Source organism: Rhipicephalus microplus, chromosome 3 (genome assembly GCF_043290135.1).
Source record: "Rhipicephalus microplus isolate Deutch F79 chromosome 3, USDA_Rmic, whole genome shotgun sequence".
Lineage (NCBI taxonomy): Eukaryota > Metazoa > Arthropoda > Arachnida > Ixodida > Ixodidae > Rhipicephalus > Rhipicephalus microplus.
In genome coordinates, this window is record NC_134702.1 from 75,536,054 (window position 1) to 75,558,891 (window position 22,838).

At 46.0% G+C, this 22,838-nt stretch overlaps 1 long non-coding RNA gene across 1 annotated transcript in view; it reads right to left on the minus strand.

The window, feature by feature from the left end:
• Window positions 1-4,259: 4,259 nt before the first annotated feature.
• LOC142803793 (uncharacterized) overlaps window positions 4,260-22,838 on the minus strand; it is a 56,495-nt gene continuing 37,916 nt past the window's right edge. Inside the window, exons 2-4 of the long non-coding RNA XR_012894292.1 lie at window positions 6,210-6,276; window positions 4,784-4,942; window positions 4,260-4,360 (exon numbers count right to left, since the gene is read on the minus strand). This is a non-coding gene — a long non-coding RNA (uncharacterized LOC142803793). The remainder of the gene's footprint in view (window positions 4,361-4,783; window positions 4,943-6,209; window positions 6,277-22,838) is intronic.

Consider the following 22,838-nt stretch of genomic DNA (forward strand, 5'->3'; position numbering starts at 1 on the left):
CGCTTGACTACATTCCGAACAACAGTGGTTCCGAATTAGAGGTATTTTAAAAGGCCCCTAGTTTCTGGTTGGATTGCTGTCGCTTAGCATCAGCAGTAAGTAATCGAGTATGACTAAGAAGCAGTCTTCATCCTGGTCATCCTGCGGTGTTGGGTTGATGAGGACATGATATGTGGGGTTTAACGTCCCCAAACCACCATATGATTATGAGAGACGCCGTAGTGGAGGGCTCCGGAAATTTAGACCACCTGGGGTTCTTTAACGTGCACCCAAATCTGAACACATGGGCCTACAACATTTCCGCCTCCATCGGAAATGCAGCCACCGCAGCCGGGATTCGAACCCGCGCCCTGCGGGTCTTGATGAGGACATGAGACAGACAGTCGGTCTCAGAGTGTTTTTTGCCGAGTTGTAAAGCGATAGCAATGATGAATTCTTTAAATTTTAGCCACGCCATGTGAGGTGGCCTGAAGGATTCATGATTATTGCGAGCGGACATAAGACGTAGTGGTCACTCACAACTTTGAAGCATCTGCTGTTGATGAATAGGAGATGAAGTGCGATGTAGGTAGGATGATGGTGAGCCACCCTTCCTGTTGTGGAATCGTAGGCTTCTGCATCTGATAACCCACTAGCATAACCTATTACATTTTCTAGTCTGTCAGTGCTCTGGTCAAGGAGGACCGCGAATTTATTTATGCTTCACTCACTGTGAATTTTCGTGTCGGTGTTTTAGACGAAATTTTTCATGTTTGTACAATCAAAAGACTGCCTCAAACAGGTCATCACATACACCATCGGGTATCTCGGGAAGTTACGAGCATTTATAAGCTCTAAGAAAAACACCATGTTAGTTGTCATTAGGCGGAGCTTGGCCAATGAAACTCAGTCTGAAACAGAATGTGTTTTTTCCTATTCTATAGACTACGTTGGCGTCAAACTGTCGCAGCTGTAAGTTTCAATAAGCAAAGCAAGAGAAAAATGCAAAGGTGCATTGCCTCTATTTATATAATTGTTTGTTTTTTTCTTTTTTTCCTTCAAAGCTGACCTGTACATTCTCTATGCACATTGTGTTGAACTAGGCACCAGCTACTTAAGGCTATTGGTCGGAATATGCATTGCATTTTATTTTTATATAAAAAAGTAAAGTTCTATTTTGATTTAAACTGACCGAACATGTCTTTCAAGTTGCCGAGCCAACACAAAGCATCGTGCTCGCTGACAGCCTCGCACGTCTTGCCGTGGAAGCAGTTTATTTTTTTAATGCATGGCTTTCGAGTGCGATCACGTGCACACGCCTGGACAAGTAGCAGCCTCCGCAGCTGCCTGAGTAACAACCGAGCGCGCAATGGTCAAATCAGCCCCTGGAAGATACAATGACTAAGACGAGGGATTTTTCAGCTTGCAGTGGTATTTTTCCAGAAAAGAGAAAGCGATTTCAGCGGACTCTGAGAAGTCATTGTTTATAGCAGGCCTCGTGGTGTCCTATTATTATTAGCTCGCGTGTTCTCTTGAACTTCAGCTACTGATCGCTAGCACTGACCATGCTAAAAAACTCTGTAAAAGCCATATTAAGTCATTTTTGCCACTATTCGTGACATGTTAGAGTCACAATATTGGCTGACGTCAATTTCGCAAACACTGGGCATTCATTGTCTTCCAATATAGAATCAATGCACATTTAGGTGTAGCGAGCTCCAAAAGTAAATGTAGGATCTATATTTCTTCCAGCGTTTGCAAACCTAGGACTGAGATTGATCGAATGCTGCCGTGTTGCCTGAAAAAGATGACGTCTTGATACGAGGACTTCGAGCCAACACCTGAAGACCGCCATCATCCTCTATAGAAGATGAGCGAAGAAACTGTAGTTAATCGTTTCTTTCTGTTGCCCCACCCGAAGAAGACTGCCGGACACTAATTAGAGTTTCAAAGTGTCTTCAGATCGGAGAGTATAACTTCTTAGATGGAACATTGTTTGGCATCTACAGTAAATTTCGCGCAGCTGCATGCTAGCAAACTTAAACATCTGTGAAAAACAAAAAGGTTAACAAGAGTTTGGTAAGAAAAAGAAATAAACGAAAAGGCTACAACAACGTAGGTACACCGGCAATTATCCAAGCGGCCATGCCATCAAACTACGCGGATTGGAAGGCGCAGCAAGCGGTAGCTAAACGCCACCCTTCTTCTTTTTTCCTCTCTTCAGTTCGTTGAAACATCTTGTTGGCATGGGGTTCGAATACATAAGAAATAGATTTATGTAGAAGATATACCAACAGAGAAAGAATCGGCTGCTGCCAAGACGAAACAAGGACAATTTGTGAGCTATATCACTCGTTGTTTTCATTGTCTTTTCTGGAGCATTCTCGTTCCAGTTGACTTGTGACATGTTTAATTTCAAATGCGAAGCATTTCTACGTTGAAGCAATATAGTGAACTTCGACGACATTGAGCGTATCTATCTATCTATCTATCTATCTATCTATCTATCTATCTATCTATCTATCTATCTATCTATCTATCTATCTATCTATCTATCTATCTATCTATCTATCTATCTATCTATCTATCTATCTATCTATCTATCTATCTATCTATCTATCTATCTATCTGCCTGTCTGTCTGTCTGTCTGTGTGTGTGTGTGTGTGTGTGTGTCTGTGTGTGTGTCTGTCTGTCTGTCTATCTAGCCACCTATGAATTTAGCTTCCCTGGCCAGTTAGACAATGGTATCGATACTAAAATAGGTATTGAATATTATGTTTGTACAGCAAGCACAACTAATTAGTCATAACATGCAAATTATAATATGTTTGTCATGAACTTCATAATTTATATTTTTTGGTCTTGCTGCTTTTTCGGTGATTTCGTTTACATGGCATCTTGGAAAACTGGTATGGTATGACATGAATGCATGGCGAACACAATTGTCAGACCTTAACATGGAAATCATGACACTCATGTTATGTAGGCCATAACTACACGCCACACTCTTGGTGCACTCGCGGTCGTTTCGGTACCTTCGCATATACCAAGTTTGGATTTCTGTGACATGTACAGACGACGAAGGTAAATGGGACGTCCAAACCTGATAATCATGAGATGCATGTCATGTAACATGACTACATGTCACGCTCATGATGCCTTTACGGCCGTTTCACTAGCTTAACATATACAAAATTTGGTATTGTGGGGCGTGAATGAATGACGAAGGTATGTGACTGGTGCAAACGTGATAATTCCAAGTTGTGTGTCATTTAACAGCATGAGCACACGCCATGCTCTCGAGGAGCTCATGGCCGTTTTGCTAGCTTCACATATACCAATTTTTGTATTACGTGACATGAAGGGTTGATGAAGCTATGCTACTGGTGCAAACATAATAATCATAAGATGAGCGTCATGTAACAGCATGACTTCATGCCATGCTCATGATGCACTCGGGACCATTTTGTTAGCTTTACATAAATCTATTTTCGTATTATGAGATGCGAGCGGATGATGAAGGTAAGTGACACGTCCAAACATGATAATCTTGACATGCGTGTCATTTAACAACATGTCTACATGCCATACTCATGATCTGCTCGCGGCCGTTTCGTTAGCTTCACGTATACCAAAATGTGTAATAGGGGACGTCAATGAATAAAGAAGGTGTGTGACTGGCGCAAACATGATAATCGTGAGATGTGTGTAATGTAACAATATGACTGCATGCCATGTTCGTGATGCGCTCACAAGCGTTTCGCTTGCTTTCTATATATATACGAAATTTGGTATTAAGTGGCGCAAATGGACGATGAAGGTAAATGACAGTTACATACCTTGTAATCATCACGTAGAAGTCGTGTATGGCATTATTTACGTGCGCTTAGCAACGTTGTGCTGACATTAAAGTGGCATCAACCTTCCTCCTTCGTGCTTCGCATATCATCAATTCCCACTGCATATGAGATCTGCCAATTTTTTCCGTAGCTTTTAAGCAGCGCATAGTGGATTAATAATGTCTGTGTGAAATCACGTGCGGCGCTTTATAGATTATGCTCACATGGTTTTGAAGTTTTCAGTGCAAGAGGGTCTCTAGTATTTTAATATATTGGTTGAATAAACTTTCCATACTAAACGCCAGAAGTGTTGTCTGCTAGACGTGGAGACACATTTACTTGCGCGAATGGACAATGTCACGGCCCCATGGGTGATTTAACACAACACTGAAAAATAACCAGTGATTCGCCCCCTCGTTGTGATTGACTTTATGGAGATGTATAGATTTTCACTCATTTATTTATATTTGCGTGTAGACTGTCGTTTTTCTAGAAGACGCCTTTATTCTGCAGAGGTTCCTTGCAGTGCTTTGGCTGAGGTCTGTAAACAAAGTATGGAGGAGCACGATTCGAATAAGTGATGTATTTGAACGCGCAAGTCACAATAATTACTTTATAATCCTATTGGGGAACCCTTCAGGTTATATATCTTTTCAATGAACAGATAAAAATGAACAATGGTCTTCCTTTCACATCTCTAATGGGAAAGCAACGCTGTATTTTGGTAGTGCTCGACTTTATTGTGTTGAGGGCAATCATTAACATTTACACTAACATCATTATCCTAATGGCACAGTATCTTATGTTTTCAGAGATATAAGGGCAACTTTCTGATTCCTCCACTGAAGGTACATTAGGGGTTGACATTTTTTCATTTATATTTAACATACCACTCCACAATTTTTCATCAAGCACAAACTTTTAAAACACATAACTGCCACTGACTATATGAAAGGGTTCTTACCTGGATTTTTGGAGTCCCTCTCATTTAATATGTTGTATTTCCCCGAAAAATAAACCAGCAGTCTCCTACTCCTCTGTAAATATTTTCTTTGAATCGTTTGCTTATGCACACACAAGGCTCGTGGCAGCCGACCGAAACATCATCATTTTTAATATAACACTGCAAAGGCAAATGTAATGGAGTACGACAACTTACTGCGGCGACAAAAAATTCTCATAAAAACAAATGGAGAGTCACCTCTTAGATTGTTTTAGGCTGTTTGTAAGCATAGCTTTATTGTCAATTAGGTTTTTTCCCGAAATTTTCTAATTGAATGGCGTGGTCATGGTCTAGTAAACACTATTACTGGACTTCTTCACTTGTTATAATTACTTCCTAAAAAAGGCATTGTCCCACCACCTAAACGGGAGTTCCGCATTAAATCTTTGCGACATCTCAGCTGCCCTGATTGGTGGAAGACTCCAAGTGACCTCACATTTCGTACTCGGGAAAGTTTTTGTTTCATTGCAACGAATTTGGGTGTACTTACATAGAAAAGTTTCTCTTTTCAGCATGAAAGTGTTTTATGGCGGGGCCCACCAAAATTTCAATGACGTAGTTCCGTCACAAAAGTGACGTCAAATATTATGCATGATAAGAAGGCAAAAAAATAAAAAATCCGTCATTAGAAGTCAAACCTGTAAACTCCGGGTCCGCGGCAATATTTGCCGGACGCACTATCCACTCCGCGTGGCCACGTACTGACCACATGACTACATTCCCTAGTGCTCGGTGCCACGGTGCATAAAGCACTTGCGGAATGGCATAAAGATAATGAGATTTACGAAAACTCCTAAAAGGTGACTCCAGTAGTTGTTAAATATCAAGTGCGACTAGTGGCAAGTGACATACCGAACGTGTTTGTGCAGCGAGAGTCTTGGGCCCACAATTTTTAAACTCTCTATTAATAAATGTTAGGCTTCAGAATGGAGCTCTGTGACGAAGTGTTAACTTGGATGCATCCACATTAAGCGATGTTATAGCTGTTCAGCGCCAATATACATGGCGCAAACACTCTTATATGAATTTACAGTACACGGCAAACTACTTATTTAAGGACACGTTTTTGGAGTGAAGCTCCTTTAGCGTGGGTCATGCGTTTCCTCTATGTAAAAGTCACCTCTCGTTGTAGTCCATGGAATGTGCGCTGGATGGCGGAAGTTGTGTATGGTGAATATACTATGAAAAGAGGCGACATGGCGGTACTTGGAGTGTTCGCTAGAAGGACGGACAGACGGATGGATGAATGGAGCCAGCGGATGATTCACGGTTTGCCGATAAAAGCCTTTGAAGCTTCGCCTCACTCATAATCATTCACTTCTTGGATATGCTGAGACTTTTTTTCATGTTTTTACTGATTCGTATTATGGAGAAATTTTAGGCTTACCTCCTCTCCACAATTCACCATTGAGTCAGGTGCATCGGGTAGACCTGGTCGAGTAGATACTTTCTCTCTGCATAAAACACATTTCTCATTACCTTAAGTTACATCACAGATGGAAACGAATCAACTGTACAGTCGTAGCGATGTAGAGTGGTAAGGAAACCACATGAATGAACACCTCGAGCTTCAACAGCGAAGCGTAGATTTTGACTCGAGAATGCTTTTTTATGTACTCTAGTGGAGCGTCACATAGCAATATTTTACGGAAACTGTTTCTCGGCGGCTGGCTCCACTGTTTCATCTTTTGTACCCAAAAGCATGTGAATATCAAAATATCAAACTTTCGATTGAATTTGAACAACCAAGTCTAGTTGAAGTTCAAATTTTAACGAAAACTGCCACTAATTTACTTCTACAAAAACAGACAGACAGACCAAAATTTTTCCGTCAAAAGTCCTCAAGAAAGACTATCGTCTTTAAAAAACTTTTTTGTTCTGTAATACATCCTCTTGCTGTACACGAAACTATGCATTGTTGCATCCTATTTTCTGACTGTACCGCATCTGCAGTTATTTGACGTTATCAAGGAAGGATAGCTCCTCGGTAAGCTGGAGAACTACCGACGCCATTTATGTGAAAATTTCCGAGAAACTAAAAACAACCGCCTACCAATCGACTGTATTCAAGGGCTGGTGCCATCAATATTCGAGGCTAAAATAAGCCTTTTGTGGGTTTTATCTGTGTGCTTGGACACTTCACACGAATGGTCGGACACATCAAACATTTATAATGTGTGTTAATTCAGCTGCAAAATGTGCCTAAATGTCCATTTTTTTTCGACCGAAGTATATAGCGAGTGCGTGCAGAACAGTTGTAGCTTTAGATGGAGGGCAACAAAAGCTGTAGTGACGTCACACCAGATCCGTAGTGAACGTAGGCGTGCGTAGGTATACCGCTCTGGGTGGAACAAAGGTTCGCCTCAGCGCACCTCTCTCTACTAGGTCAATGTATAAAGTGGACTTTTCGCCTCCCCCCCCCCTTTAGTCGCAGCGCCCCGTCCCTGTTATCAATGTCAAGGGCTGTGTTTGAATCCTCCCCCCCCCCCCCCCCCCCACGAAGCTGGCTACGGGAGTGGCCGCCCCTTTACCACCTCCCATGCGCACGCCTGAGGCGAGTCACCTCCCGAGCCCTCCGCCACGTACGTGGCACGCAAAGCATCGCGGCTGCTGCACGTTTCTTTCGCAGGTGCTCCAGTGGAACATGTGTGTGAGAGCAGACAATGATCAGCACGACGTGAGTCACAATCTAGCGTGGTCACATCACCAAGCCACCTGAGCGGCCACGTCACAGCCCAATACAACGCCCAGAAACCAAAACTGACAATGGACCACATAGGAAGGTTTCATTAATTTATTCAGTGAGAAAAAGTGAATCTTGGGGCGCGTATCAGGCTGTCTGGATCTATAAAAACGTAAATAATCCTGTTTTACAGTCGAAAGAGAGGTATGAATTAGGGAAGCGCAAAAAAAAAAAAACACAATGAATGAGAACGGGCGTCTGCGTGCAATCTTTGAAAAATAGTGCAAAGGCTGTTAAAATGCTCAGAATTCGAAACATCGGCAGACTTTCGGCAATGAGAAAATGATTATTTTCTGTTCTGTGTCATTTTTCAAGTTTCATTGGGAAGCACGTCAACATGTACGTCTGAATTGTATCCCCAGAGATTGTTGACGGCACATTATCTGTATTTGGTGTGTGTGAGAGAAGTCACCACGTCTTGCGGTTTGCGGCGGAGTTGAAGATTCCCACGCGCGAACGCCTAGCCGTGGTCCTACGAAGATGTTCTTGGCCGTACATCCTGAGGCCAACGAGGTGCGAAGCTACTATCGGTGGCCTCTAAGTCACGGTGCACAATGTGCTTCATCATGTAGTCTGAATTTCCAATCTGCAAGATGTTTAGCAGCTGAGACTTCTACAACATCTGCACTATACTTTATCCATGTGTGAAAATGCGTTTGGGAGCTTACAGCTTCACTGCTAGCCGCCATTCTCGGAATTCATTAGATCATAGTTTTTTTTGTGGTATACGTGACGTCCACGTTCAATATGCCTAGCCCCGAAAACCGAGGCACCAATGCCTGAATTGCGCAGCTGAAGATAGGAGTGAGAGCGATATGCGTTTGATGCTTGGACATAATAAAAAATTGAAGGGTAGGCTATGCTTCCTCTTTTTTAACTACAAAAAGTCACAGCTTTCCCGCAAGGGCGAAGCAATCAACCCAATAGCAACAAACTGGAAGGTCACGCGAAGAATGGCAAGCAGATCGACACATTCCCCGCGTTGCTCACGCACAGGTGACACATGAAACGTATTCACGTTACAGATGAATGCAAATAATTGTCTCAGTTACTTCGCTGTGTCTGAAAAGCACGCCCTTTTCGCAAACGGAGGCTGTCGAACGAGTGAAGTGACTACTGCGCACTCGGTATTTACAAGAGAACCGTTCTGGTTGAAGCCCAAGGCGTGTGATTGTCCCCACCATGGGATAAGCGAGCGCATGACAGAGCGTCCTCTCTCCCAGGGGCAAAGTACGCGTTGGAGAGGAGAGCGCGTGTCGCCGCGTAGTGACGATCTGGCGACGCGTAGTCATTGCACCACCTTGCTGGTAATGCTGATTACACGACAGTAGTTCCCCCAAGGTGCCCATCGCCAGCGGTAAGTGGTAGATATTGTCACGGGGTCGTGACGTGGCCGAAGACAGGAGACTTCTTGTTGGGATTTAACTGTTTATTTGGGCGAACCTGTGCCCGGCAAACAGAAAGTCCAATTACAGTAGCAGTCTCGCACAGATAGCAGTCTCAGACTGATAGCGGCGAACGGAGCGTCGGCCTTCGATTAACAACTGACAAGCGGCGAAGCGCGTCGGCATTTATACTCTTGCCGTCGAATGTTCTAGCGTTATCGCTGGCGGTGGCGTAGCTTCCAGAACAATCTGTACCGTTCGCACAGTGGGCGTGATCTTATCGAAATGATCTACTACAGTCCGGAACCTTCTAGAAAACTGCAGGCGCGGTTTGCGCTGAGAATCGTGCGGTGTTTTCGGACGATAACAAAAACTTGGGAAATGGAACGTGGCAATATGAACAGCTTGCCATTTGAACGTTGATGAAGGTGCTCTTTCATGGCTGAGTGGCTAACGCCTTATACTCACAATTCAGAGGTCGGACTTTTTATTCTGCGCGCTGGAGTCTCTTTTCTGCATTATTTTTCTTTCTTGCATTTTCTTATATATGGTTACGTATATATATACGGTGAATGACGGCGACGCCTACGCCGACGCCGGGGACGAAATCCAGCCAAGAGTTTCTATACAATTGCTATCGCATGGTTTGATCAAGTGATTATGCCCCTGTGACATGCGCGCATTAAAAATATCTGATCCACTCCCTACACGTTTATTTTAGTATGTTTTGCCGCAGGTTCCTCTCATAACTTCGCTATTTTCATGTGTAATTTCTAGTTAATGCGTGTCATAGCTTGTCTACTGCCGTTATTTGGAGAACTCCCAAAAACCGCTATAATATTTGTTCACCAAGATCTTACGTCATACCGCTTATTTTGCACATTTCACCCTGTAGAGTGGTTCTCCTTTTAACTGCACTTGTGAAGGCTATGAATTTAAGCTTCGTGTTACACGCAAGTTTTGATGCTATAGATGGCGGCAAGCTCACTTGAATGAAAACTGCAGTGTATTAGATTGGACAAAAGATTTGCCATTTCTCATGTGTGTATTAGCCACTTCTAGTGAGTGCGCTGAATTGAAAAAAAGATGGCGAAAAAAATTACTCGTTCGGAAGGCTGATAAGAAGAGGTGTAATGCCACTTGAGTAACATTCATAGTGAAGTGCCCAATACCTTAACAAAAAATATTTTGTGGATGGCATGCATAAGTAGTAATGAGCGCCAGGTTCCTCGAAATTATACTCAAATTATTTTAGAAAGACTGGGATAACACCCCACTCGACAACTAAAGTACACAATTACAAATGCTCATATAGGCTGCGGCTACGCAATCGCTTTATTGAGGCTCGTTTCTTCCGCGACCCATTTTAATTATATGAGTAGGCTACTGTGAAAGTATAAAGAATTTCAAATCACGATTTTTTTCCGTGTTTCGTGCAAGAACATTTTGGGGGAGGGGGCAACGTCATCGCAGCGACCACGCTCAATGCGCACTTACTGAACTTATTTGCGAATGAACAGCACATGCAAACAATTTTGCGCCTAGTTATTCTCGGAAATCTTCATTTCAACTGTAAATGCTCCCTTATTTCCGAAGTATTCACAGAAAGACCCTAGATGGCATCCGCGTGGTGTTTTGGTAGACTTAACACAGTGAAACCTTTTCATTTTGGCTTAAAATAGTCCAGCAAAAAAAATGAAGACGATAAGCTGAACACCACAAGTGATTTTTCACAACTGAAAGCTTTAATGGTTGAACAGAAAATGTATGCCCAAACTTGTAGGCGAGGCAAAACATAAAATCCAAAACAAAAACATACCTTCTGCAGCTCTCTCCCGAAGCACAATAACCCCTTTTCTTGAGTGGTGTCACTTCTTTCTCCTGCTCAAGAAAAGGGGTAGGTATTCTATTGGGGAATGGCTGCAGGAAGTAACTTCTTGTTTTGGTTTTTGTCCTTTGCCTCGCGCGTGATGCGCATGCGTGGGCACTAGTGCATGGAGCATCAAGTTTAGGTATACATGTTTCGTTCAAGCAATAACTTCTTTAGTTGTAAATAAGCGCTTGTCGAGATCGTTTCCTTGTCCTTGTCTTCTTTTTCTACTTTTACGGCATGACGAGTCAGTACGAATTCGTTCACCTCTTCGTTTCGAGATACTATGATGAGTGCTACGACATTCTCCTACTTCGTGAGCTAAAGAGGTGCGTTAGATAGAGGGCAATTCTATAACTCGTTGCCTCCAATAAACCTGCAGCGCACCAGTACGCTCCAACAAATTCAGAACGGGCGCAGCCATCTTCTGCTAAGCTTGCCGTCAACATCTTCTCTTTTTCATATTCTTGTTGCGCATAGTACTGCGTGACCAGTTTATGAGAGGCCAAAAGTTCTGCTTTGAGGATTCTGTTCGTCAGTTTTGCTTCATAAATTAAGTTCTTCCCCAACGTGCCCTCGTTCCGTCGTCATCAGCGAACTTCCCAGTTGACCATGCATGATCATGCAGTTGAACATGCATGCTGGAGCACTTCCGCCTCACTCTGCTGAAGTCGTTCGCACTGTTATGCTTTATCCTCCAACCATTCACTATGTGAGCACCTTGGGCAGATGACCGCAAACTGCACTACCGACCTAGAAAAAAATTCATTGCTCAACTACTTATATAGGACAACTTTATAAATATCTGTATCACACCACAAACTAGCTGTTTTCTTCATTATTGCGGCAGGAGTGCTGAACAGTGATGCACGGTGGCCCGACATTGGTGAAACTCGAGACCGTTCAGGACTTCAGCGGTGCTATCTTTTGAACAAGCTAAAAGTAGAACAAGGCCCAATTCATCTCATAGATAGCGCTGCATGAGACTAGTTATGGTAAAATATGGCGTCATACTATGGGTGGTAAGCAAGGTTCGGCCGTGTGTTCAAGGTAGCATATTTTTTTTTATTTGTTATATAATGTAAATGCAAGGTCAAAAGCGGTATCAGCGTTGGTAAAGAAGCAACAAGAGCTGGCCGGGTGTACGGGCAGCGTCGCAGCAGCAACCAGGCAGTCTTAGCTCGTGCCTCGCGCCAACGTGATTCACGGTGAACAGAGTACAAGTGGATGGTAATAGGGTTTCAACTGCTGTACGTGAACGGTTTCACGACCCCGAAAACGCTGGTCTGTGGATGGCGTAACGGGTTCGACGATGTAGTTAACAGGTGAAGTCTGCGAGACAATGCAGTAGGGTCCCTGGTATTTTGAAACCAGCTTCGAGGAAAGGGCTGTAGGCACAGCGGGAACCCAAAGCCACACAAGAGTGTACGAAACAAAGTTAGGGTACGGCTGGTTATCATCACGTTGAGATTTTTGTCTCCATTGGTCGACAGTTGTAAATGACTGGGCGAGCTTAGGGCAATTCTCGGCACGGCACCCAGGTTCAGAGATAGGCGTACACTCGGAGGAATTTGGGTGGTAGGGTAGAATGGCATCTAGTGTGGTGGAAGGGTCTAGGTCATATAACAAGAAAAATGGCGAAAAGCCCGTAGTTGTCTGTGGAGCAGTGTTTTATGCGTACGTCACAAAAGGCAGAATAAGGTCCCAATCGGAATGGTCTGAGGCAACATACTTGGATATCATGCCCCCTAGGGTACGGTTGAATCTTTCCGTCAATCCATTCGTCTGCGGATGGTAGGCGGTGGTAGTCCGGTGAATGGTACGGCATTCGGCAAGGAGTGCGTTGTCGACTTCAGAGAGGAATACACATCCTCTGTCGCTGAGAAGTTCCCGCGGTGCGCCGTGACGGAGAATGAAGTTCCGCAGGAAATACGTCGCGTGTTGTGGCAGCAGGCAAAGCGGCTGTTTCTGCGTATCGCATCATATAGTCGACAGCGACAACAATCCAACGGTTTCAAGAAGCCGTTAACGGAAGAGGTCCGTACACATTGATTCCAATGCGGTCAAAAGGCCTGGCTGGGCAAGGGATTGCCTGGATCGGACCAGAGGTATGATGAAGCAGAGCTTTCCGTCGTTGGCACTGCGGGCATGACTGAATGTACTTGCGCAACAAGGTGTATATGCCTCGCCAATAAAACCGAGAGGAAAGCCGAGCGTATGTTTTGAAGATGCCCGCATGTGCGCACCGAGGGTCAGCGTAGAAAGCTGAACTTATTGCAGCACGAAGATGGCGAGGTATGACCAGTAACCACTTTCGGCCGTCAGACTTCTAATTTCTGCGATAAAGGAGGCCGTCGCGGACCTCAAAGTGAGCCTCTTGACGGCGCAACGTTCGAGAAGATGGAGAAGTCAATGTATCTGAAAGGAATCGCAGAAGATAGCGGATCAAGACATCCTTACGTTGCTAAGACGCCATGTCACAGTTTTCTGGGAACGCAACCATTTCGTCCACGGCAGATAAACATGCAGAGCTTTCGGAGGACACAGGTGAGCATAATAGAGCGTCGGCATCAGTGTGACGTCGGCCAGACCTGTCGACAACACGCACGTCGAACTCTTGCAGCTGAAAAGCCCAGCGATCAAAACAGCCGGAGGGGCCCTTCAATGTGGATAACCAACAAAGCGCATGGTGATCGGTGACTACGTCGAAGGGGTGACCATATAGGTACGGTCTACTTTTACCTAGAGCCCATATAATTGCCAGACACTCCTTTTCTGTCACCGAATAGTTCTTCTCCGCTTTGGTGAGGGTACAGCTTGCGTATGCGACTACGTACTCCTGGAACCCCGCTTTGCGCTGCGCGAGCACAGCGCCGAGTCCAACACCGCTGGCATCAATGTGTACCTCCGTTGAAAAGGTCGAGTAGAAGTGACGCAAAATTGGCGGTGAGGTTAACAGGCAGCACAACTTTTTGAAAGCATCATCACAGGCGGGTGACCAAGCGTAACTTTTCGAGTCACTGCGTAGAAGTTCAGCCAAGGGGGCGGTGATCATCGCAATATTCCGAATAAAGTGGCGGAAATACGAGTAGAGGCCAAGAAAGCTGCGCAGATCTTTCAGAGACACAGGTTTAGGGAACTCTGCAACTGCCCGAAGCTTGGTAGTGCCCGGAAAAATACCCTCTTTAGATACAACATGACCGATGATGATCAGCTGACTTGCGCCGAAGCGGCGTTTCTTCAGGTTGAGCTGAAGGCCGGCGTCAGTTAGGCACTGCAGCAATTTATCTAGCCTGCGGAGATGCGTTGGAAAATCCGGTGATAATATAACCACGTCATCCAAGTAGCACGGGCACGTTTTCCACTTCAGGCCACGCAAAAGATTGTCCGTCATCCGCTCGAATGTTGCGGGTGCGTTGAAAAGACCAAAAAGCATGACACAGAATTCGTAAAGGCCATCAGGTGTGACAAAGGCCGTCTAAGGCTGATCTTGAGGTGCCAGAGGGACTTGCCTGTAGCCACTCCATAAGCCAAAAGAAAAGAACTCCGCACATTGGAAGCAGTCAAGGGCATCGTCAATTCTCGGTAACGAGTAAACGTCCTTTTGAGTTATTTTGTTAAGACGATGGTAGTCAACAAAGAAGGGACTCGACCCGCCTGTTTCAGAATCACCGGAAAGACCGCAGAACCGATACGTCTTCGGTTTATTTTTGACAGAACAGGAAAAATAATGTGCAGAGCGTGCCCCTGGCTACCTCTTCTTCCTCGCCTCCGAGCTCCATCTTCAATCTGTTTTTTACATCTTCCCGCCGGCCAGATTCAACCGAAGCAACCTTCGAGCGAATACAGCAGTTGAATCGGCCTCTTGACTAATTTTCCTTCAGGTGTACGAAGCAAGCATGTTCTCACTAGTCCATCTTTGCCTGGGAAAATCTTTTCGACCTTGCAGAGTTTCCACCGAGTTCTTTTTCGCGCTTCTCCAAGCAGAAGTACATCTCCTTGTACATTTGCGTGACGCTCTGTTTTTCTGCTGGCACACATAAGCTCCCTCAGGTACTCTTTTTTCCATCTGGTCCACCATGATATCATTGCCTGTATTCTTGCACTCCAGTAATTCAGCAAACTGCATTCTTCGAGTCTGTTTTCGTCCTGCTTGTTCATGGCTTGCATGCCTAATATAACGTCCGCCGGTTGTTATGCCTGCGAGTCCGCAGCGAACTTCCATGCCTCGGAAAAAGGAAATCTGTGTCAAGGCCAGCCCGCGAGCCCGCCTGACACGAACAACTACACGGCGTCATCACCCGGCGGCGCCTATGTGTCCCGCAACGTACAGCGAGCCCCCTCAGCCCACGAGCCCATTGAAGCAATCGGCGTCTTCCTGTCTGGCGAATCTTACGCAATGCGTGGCGATGTCTCTCGTCCTTGGCTGCAACCACGCGCAGCGGCTCCGGATTCGATGAGAATGACGCGGCCCAGCGGTGACCCCATTGGAGGATTCTGACCTCACGAACAGGGGCACTTCTGGTTGGACATTTGGTTGTTCAAGAAATCCACCTGGTGCATATAAAAAAAGCTCTGCGGCGCGTCGGCGAGCAGTAGACCTATGTGTCAGAGAAGAGAGCTCGGCTCTTCGAGTCTCTAAAACTGCCGGCCCCAGTGCCGAATTTGTAACGCCTCTTCTATGCCGTACATAAACCTTGTTTTACTCACCGTACGTCGTCTCGTCCGCTCGTCTATCAGCTCTGCGCAGAAGCAGTCGCGAGCTGAGAAACCTACGCTACCAAACAGCTGGTGACCGTGTCGGCGGAGATCGGAGCAGTCGCGCCTTCGGGACCGTGTTCGCGTCGCCGTCTTTCGTAACAGTGGTTGGCAGTTGCGAGATCGGCCGGCGTCAGCGACATCGATGCGGTGGGTGCCTGATGTTTTCCCCTCAGTTCACCAGACTACTCTAGCTCAGGTCATAGTAGTTTAGAGAAGGGCTGTGTGAAGCATTAGAGTGAGCTTTGATCGTTTCAACCCAAGTCTAAGCGCTTTGAAACCAAAGTTAATGCGGAGGGTGTAAACATGGGAGTGTTTAAAATTGCTTGCGCGTCTTGCTTGTAGGCTTATAGTGGGTACGGCAAGTAGATTCTTAACAGGGGCAAACAGCAAGAGGCTAGTGTGAACGATGGAGAACCTTAAAGTGAAGGAACTCATCGAAATTTGTGAGGAACTCGGCATTACTTTGGGCCGTACGAAACGAAAGCAAGCGATCCTTGAGGTCATGAAGGATGAGGGAGTGTCGGCTGAGGAAGTCGATGAGGCCTGGGTGAATATCAAAGCACGCCGCGAAGAGGCTGAAAGGCGACAAAGCTCGCGAACGTGAAGAAGCTGAAAGGCGACAAGTTCGCGAACGTGAAGAAGCTGAAAGGCGAGAAGTTCGCGAACTTGAAGAAGCTGAAAGGCGAGAACGCTGTGAGGAAGCCGAGAGGCAGGAGCGCCTCGAGTCGAAACGAATAGAATTGGCAATACTACAGTGTTCGCAGGCACCTAGCGTAGCTTCTCCAACAGTTTAGGTCAGCGGTTATAGAATTCGGGACCAACTGCACCGTTCGTTGTAGGCGAGGACATGGAGATGTATCTCGTCAAGTTTGAACACGTCTGTGGGCGAAACGCTTTGGAGCGGTCTCTTTGGGCGCAGAACCTGTTAGCTCTTCTTCCCGGCGAAGTGTCCGACGCGATAACTTGCTTGTCAAGGGAAGCGTTTGAGAGCTATGACGAGGTGAAGAAAGTGCTCTTGAGACGTTATAAGTTGTCACCCGAGGCTTTCAGGCAAAGGTTCCGGTATGCTAAAAAGAGGATTGAGTCACACGTTGACTTCGTGTTTCGTCTTAAAGCTGATTTAATTGAATGGCTCAAGGGCGAAGGTGTTTATGACGACCGCGATAAAGTGGTGGAATGCGTTGCATTGGAGCAATTCTACCGCTGCATCGAGGAGGATGTCAAACTTTGGCTGCAGGACAAACTTGGTGAAGTACAGCTAAACAAGGCAGCAGAGTTAACTGAGGAGTATTATACTCGCCGAAAGTTGCTTAGCAGGGCAGTGCGCGTAGAAAAGGATGAAAGCAAAAAGGAAGGGCACATCACAATAAACTGTAAGCAACAGTTTGCAACTATCCGAGAATCGGAAAACAAACAGAAGCCGCGAATCTGCTACAACTGCAAAAAGGAAGGGCACATCGCGATAAACTGTCAGCAAAAGTTTGCAACTATTCTAGAATCGGAAAACAAACGGAAGCCGCTAATGTGCTACAACTGCAAAAAGGAAGGGCACATCGCGATAAACTGTAACGAAAAGTTTGCTTTTGCAACAATCCGAGAATCGGAAAAGAACATGCGGTTATTGGAGCCGTATATCCAAGAAATTAGTCTGAATGGGAAAAAGTGTCGAGTACTTCGTGACTCAGCGGCAACCATGGACGTTGTCCATCCTTCATTGGTGTCTTCGGATGACTTTGCAGGAGAATGCGCGTGGATCAGGCAAGTCGCCGAGGAGCAGAGTGCTTGCTTACCAAAAGTTACGGTTGTCATTGAAGGCCCGTTCGGTAAGCTTCGCACCGAAGCGGCTGTGTCTGCCGTGCTTCCCGATCGTTTTCCTTATCTTTTCTCTAACAACTCAGAGCAGCTTCTCAAAGAGCAGGGTAAATCGTTCTTCCCCAACTTAGCGTACATGGCCCTCACGCGATCACAAGCGCGGAAGCTTTCGCAGGGGCTTGATCTTGTTCAATGCGGTGAACTCTCAAGTGACCTTGTCGGTGGGTCGATGGAACCTCAGAGATGAAATTTTCTGTGCGAGGCATGTGAGCAGTCACTCGAGCGGCCCGTCGCCGAAGCGACCAGCGCGGCTTCCGTAGCAGGGGGAGAGGACATGGCGCCATTGAGTCGGAGCGAGAGGGATGCAACACTCTCGCCTGTAGCGGAAAGTTGGAGTGAGTTGTCGAGGGTTGATCGAGAAATGCTCATTCGAGAGCAGCGTGAGGACCTCTCAATTAATGCGCTAGTGGAAAGCCACACGAAAGGTTCGCAAATGTTGTCGAAGGAGTACTATGACAAATCGGCGAAGAAGCGCGCTTTTGAAGTAGGAATTCAGGCAGTGCTGCTGCGGCCGTTCAAAAGGAACAAGCTTGAGATTCATTGGAAAGAACCCGCCAAAGTATTATCGAAGCTTTCCGACACCAATTATGAAGCGATATTAGAAGGGCGGCCAAACAAAATTTACAACTTGATGAAAACATACGTTCAACGTCAAGCGGTCGTAAATCAGCTGTTGAATGCTTCAGAGGAAGAGGGAGAGAAATTTTGAGTTCCAGTGATGTAATCGAAAGGGGATCGGAGGTAACCTTGAAGGAGTTGAACCTAGAGCCTAGGTTAAGTGAAGTCCAGAAGGAGGACCTGAAAAGGATTGTTTTCTTGTTTGAAGACGTGTTTTCGGACTGTCACGGGAACACGACGGTGATCGAACACGATACCGAGCTAACTTGTGAAGAGCCAATCCCTGGCAAGCCGTATCGTTGTTCCGCTGTGGAACGTCGCAAGTATGAGCAACTGTTTGTACCGCATAGGTATCGTCGCCTAAAAGTGGCCGGTTACTGAGATGGAGCGTGATACTCCGACAGCGCAACTTTGACGTTCGCTACCAAAAAAAGGAAAAGCTCAACGCTAATGCAGACGCATTGGGCCGGCCGTTTAGTTAGTACCTTCTCCACCTTTCGGTTTCTCGCTGGCGATTCGGGGCAAAATTTTGTCCTCATCATGACCTGGGCTGAGCGCTCTCGTTCAGAGTGATCTCAAGGGGCCAACTTTATGTGGTATTCTAATTCGTTGCGTTGTTGTACGTGTGAAAATTCGAGTTCTTATTTTAAGAGTCTTGTCTCCCACATGTGCCTCTTGATGTAGAGGGAACGAAATTCCGATAGACACATAGCTAGGTATATGTTGTGCTATACTTTGTCTGGTGTTCTGTCGGGTGACCGAGGGCACTTGCTTGTGTCGTGTGTTGTCTGTTGTCGAACCGTTCTTGACAAGTTGCAGAACCATCGACAAGTGCTGAAACCAAGGATCGTCAGAACAGACGAGCGAAGCTGGTCGACGAGTTGTGGTGACAAGCCAGTGGAGCTGGGATCCGTCCTCAAGAATGTGATGTGTTCCTGGAACAGAGTCTCGAGCTGCATTGTCCCCATGGCCCTGGAGGCGAACCTGGAGGGACCTGGCGAACGAGCGCGCCTGACAACCGAGCCACGTGGAAGCAGCTCGTCTTTCCGGCGCATTGTCTGGCGTCGGGGGTGCTGTTATGCCTGCGAGTCCGCAGCGAACGTCTATGCCTCGGAAAAAGAAAATCTGTGTCAAGGCCAGCCCGCGAGCCCGCCAGACACGAACAACTCAACAGCGTCAACACGCGGCGGCGCCTTTCTGGCGCGCACGTACAGTGAGTCACCTCAGCCCGCAAGCGCGTCGAGTAAACAACCGGCGTCTTCCTGTCTGGCGGGTCGGACGCAATGCTTGCGACGTCACTTGTCCTTGGGTGCAGCCACCTGCAGCGCAGCCTCTCCAGATTCGATGAGAAAGAATGATGCGGCCCAGTGGCCACCCCATTGGAGGAGTCTGACCTCATGACCAGCGGCGCTTCTGGTTGGACATTTTCTTATTCAAAGAATCCACCCGGTGCATATAAAAGAAGCCCTGCGGCGCGTCCCGAGCAGCCGACCTGTTAGAGCACAGACATGTGTGTCAGAGAAGAGAGCTATGTGATAGAGAGTTGAGCTGTGTGTCAGAGAAGAGAGCTATGTGATAGAGAGTTGAGCTATGTGTTAGCAGACCCATTTGAGAGTAGAGCTATGTGTTAGAGAGAAGAGCTCAGCTCTTCGCGTCTCTGTCGGCCCCAGTGCCGAATTTGTAACGCCCCTGTATATATGCTGTACATAAACCTTGTTTAACTCACCGTCGTCTCGTCCGCTCGTCTATCAGCTCTGCGCAGAAGCAGTCGCGAGCTGAGAAACCTACGCTACCAAACGGCTGGTGACCTTCCCGGCGGAGTTCGAAGCAGTGGCGCCTTCGGGACCGTTTTGGTGTCGCCGTCTTTCAAAACAGTGGTTGCAGCGGTGAGATTTCGAGGCGCCCTTCGTAACGTCGTCGGAGGCGCGCTTCGCAACACGGTGTGATGGGTTGTGACTCGTTAGGATCGTCATACACATAAGTAAGAGGCCGGTTGTTAAGTACTCCTTCTGCTTCAACAACCACAGTCCGTAGTTTTTCATCCAAAAGTCGAGCACCTATAGTTTTTGCCATGGATGTCTTAAAGCTTCTGATCAGTCTTTCATAAAATCCTCCCCACCATGGAGCTAACTTTACAATAAACTTCCATTTTATTTTCCGGTTACTGGTATACTGTTGAACCCTTTCATCTTCCATCTTTAATATCTCGTTCATCTCTTTCTCAGATTTCTTGAATGCTCTTGCATTATCACTGTAAATAGTTGTACACAATCCTCTTCTAGCTACGAATCTTCGGAATGCTTGTATGAACGGTTCTGATGACGTCCTCTTGACCAACTCCAGTTGTATGGCTCTTGTTACTGCACACATAAATATCACAATGTAAAACTTTGTAAGTTTTTCGCCTTTCTCCTCTCGAGCATTTAGTGGTCCAGCAAAATATGTACGAACTGTGTCGAACGGCCATCGTCTGTGTTATCCGGTCAGCTGGTAGTGGTGTAATCTCTTGTGCCAATGGTTTAGAATTGAATCTCCTACAAGTGATGCATTTTTTTATCACATATTTCACCATCTGTCGGGCACGCACAATCCAAAACTTTGTTCTTAGATGTGTCAGTGTTGCCGCAACGCCACCGTGCATTGTTACTTGATGTGCGTTCAGAACTAAAAGTTCTGAAAAGTGACTTTCTCTTGGTAAAATAATAGGATGCTTCTCATCAAAGCTCAAATCACTCCACTGAAGCCTCCCTTTTACTCTTAGGATACATTGATCATCTTCGAAGATGTTCGTGCCGTACAGATTCGTGTTGTCATATATTCGTGTCACTGCATTTCGTAGCGTTGTCTGCTCCTGCTTTATCAGCACAAACTCTGCCTTGTCCAATTCTTCTCCTGTCAGCAACCTGTTTTCCTTTCTTTTCGTCGGTTTCCTATGTAACGCATCAGCCACGTGGTATCTCGTAACGCTTTCTTGTATGATCCAAATCTGCTCACCTCAATTATTTTTTCTTCACTAAACAAGAAAGAGCAGGTTGCCTGGAGACAACTACAGACTCACACGTACCCGAATCCCGTTATCATTCGCCTCTGCTACCCAGACATTTATACGTCCGACGCGTGTAAGGCGTGCGGAGCCAGAGCGACGCTGCAGCACATGCTGTGGAAGTGTACCGGTAACGCGCAGCAGTCCCCTACGAAACCGGTAGACATGGCGGTCTCGAACCACGAGGCGCGATGGTAGGCGGCTCTGCTCAGCCACGACCTTGCCGATCAATTGTGGGCCGTCCGGTATGCCCAGGATGCCGCCCGGGTCCAAGGACTCGAGGCCGTCACGTAAGCCAGGGTGCTTGTAGCCCCACCCCGCTCAATGACGCCGGACATGTTCAATAATGTTTTTACTTACTCACTCACTAACTCGTGGTGGAAGTTGTTTTGTCTTGTCTTGTCTCCTAGGAGATCTTGGCTCATACCCACATGGGGGATTGGCCACACTGTACCTCATAATAGATCATTTTTTACAACGCAAAAAATAGATAAATTAGATAGGAACAATATTAATGTTCCTTTGAAAACGTGAAAAATTGCAGAAGAATGCGATAAACCAGATTATATAAAACAATTTAAGAAGAATTAGGAAGGGGGGAGAAAGAATTGAATATATCTGGCACTACCACTAGCAGCGTATCCTTCCGGTTGCCTGAATGAATTTATGAAGCGCTGACAGAATAGCACTGCGGCGCACACTCAACTGACTGGCTCGAAACAATAATAGGGTGGATGTATTGACTGGCAATCCGAGCATACCAATCGGTCTTTCAAGAATTATTCGGCGCAGTGAGGCGAAGCGGCGGCATGTGAGAAGAAAGTGATCTATTGTTTCTGGTTCATTGCAAACTACACATAGGTTAGTTAATGAAAATCCTGATTTGTTGAGATAAAAATTTAACAGAGGAACTCTACAGCGAAAGCTTGTGAGGGTCACCTCACATTGACGGGAAAGGCATTTTGTGGTGTTCCATGTGAATTGCAAGTGGCGAAATTCTTCAGATTGTAGAAGCGACGTTTCGTTGATTTTCAAGATTAACAGGCGTTTGAACCGTTCGGCAGTAATAAAAGGAAACTATGGAGCTACTAGTACCACCGGGAAATTTAAAGATGCCGAAGCGAGCGAATCAGCAATTTCATTCAGTTCAATTCCAGCATGCCCGGGGACCCAAATAAACCGAACTTCCGATAGCCTATGCGGTACGAGAAACCAAAATATCCTGAGAAGAGGAGAATTCTTTGCGGACGTGAGATGTGTACATACAGACAAAGCATCCGAAATAATAATAGCTTTTGATTGCTGATAATTTAGTTTTCGAAGAGCCAATGTAATAGCCAGGAATTCTGCGAGATAAATTGGTGTGAAGTCAGGCAATCGGAGCGCAAAAGACCAATTAAGCTGATGAGAAGAAATACCTACTCCAGCCTTCTGAAGATTTTGCGTTGCGTCTGTCGAAATTACTACGTATTTAGGAAAATTACTGAGATGGTCTTGAAGGAGGCCCTCCAGAACATGCTTTGGAAGTAACTTGGCATTTTTCGGAAAAATATCATCGAAAATAAGTCAACTGGCACCGAGCATTGGGTTTGGGGGGCAAAATGCCGTAAGGAAACGTGAAGATTTGATAACAGAGACTCGACGAAAATGACTTGGGGTCTTTGATAACGAAACCATGGGCGCTGAAAGAAAGAAACTGGATGTTGGATGAAAGCTGTCTGTGA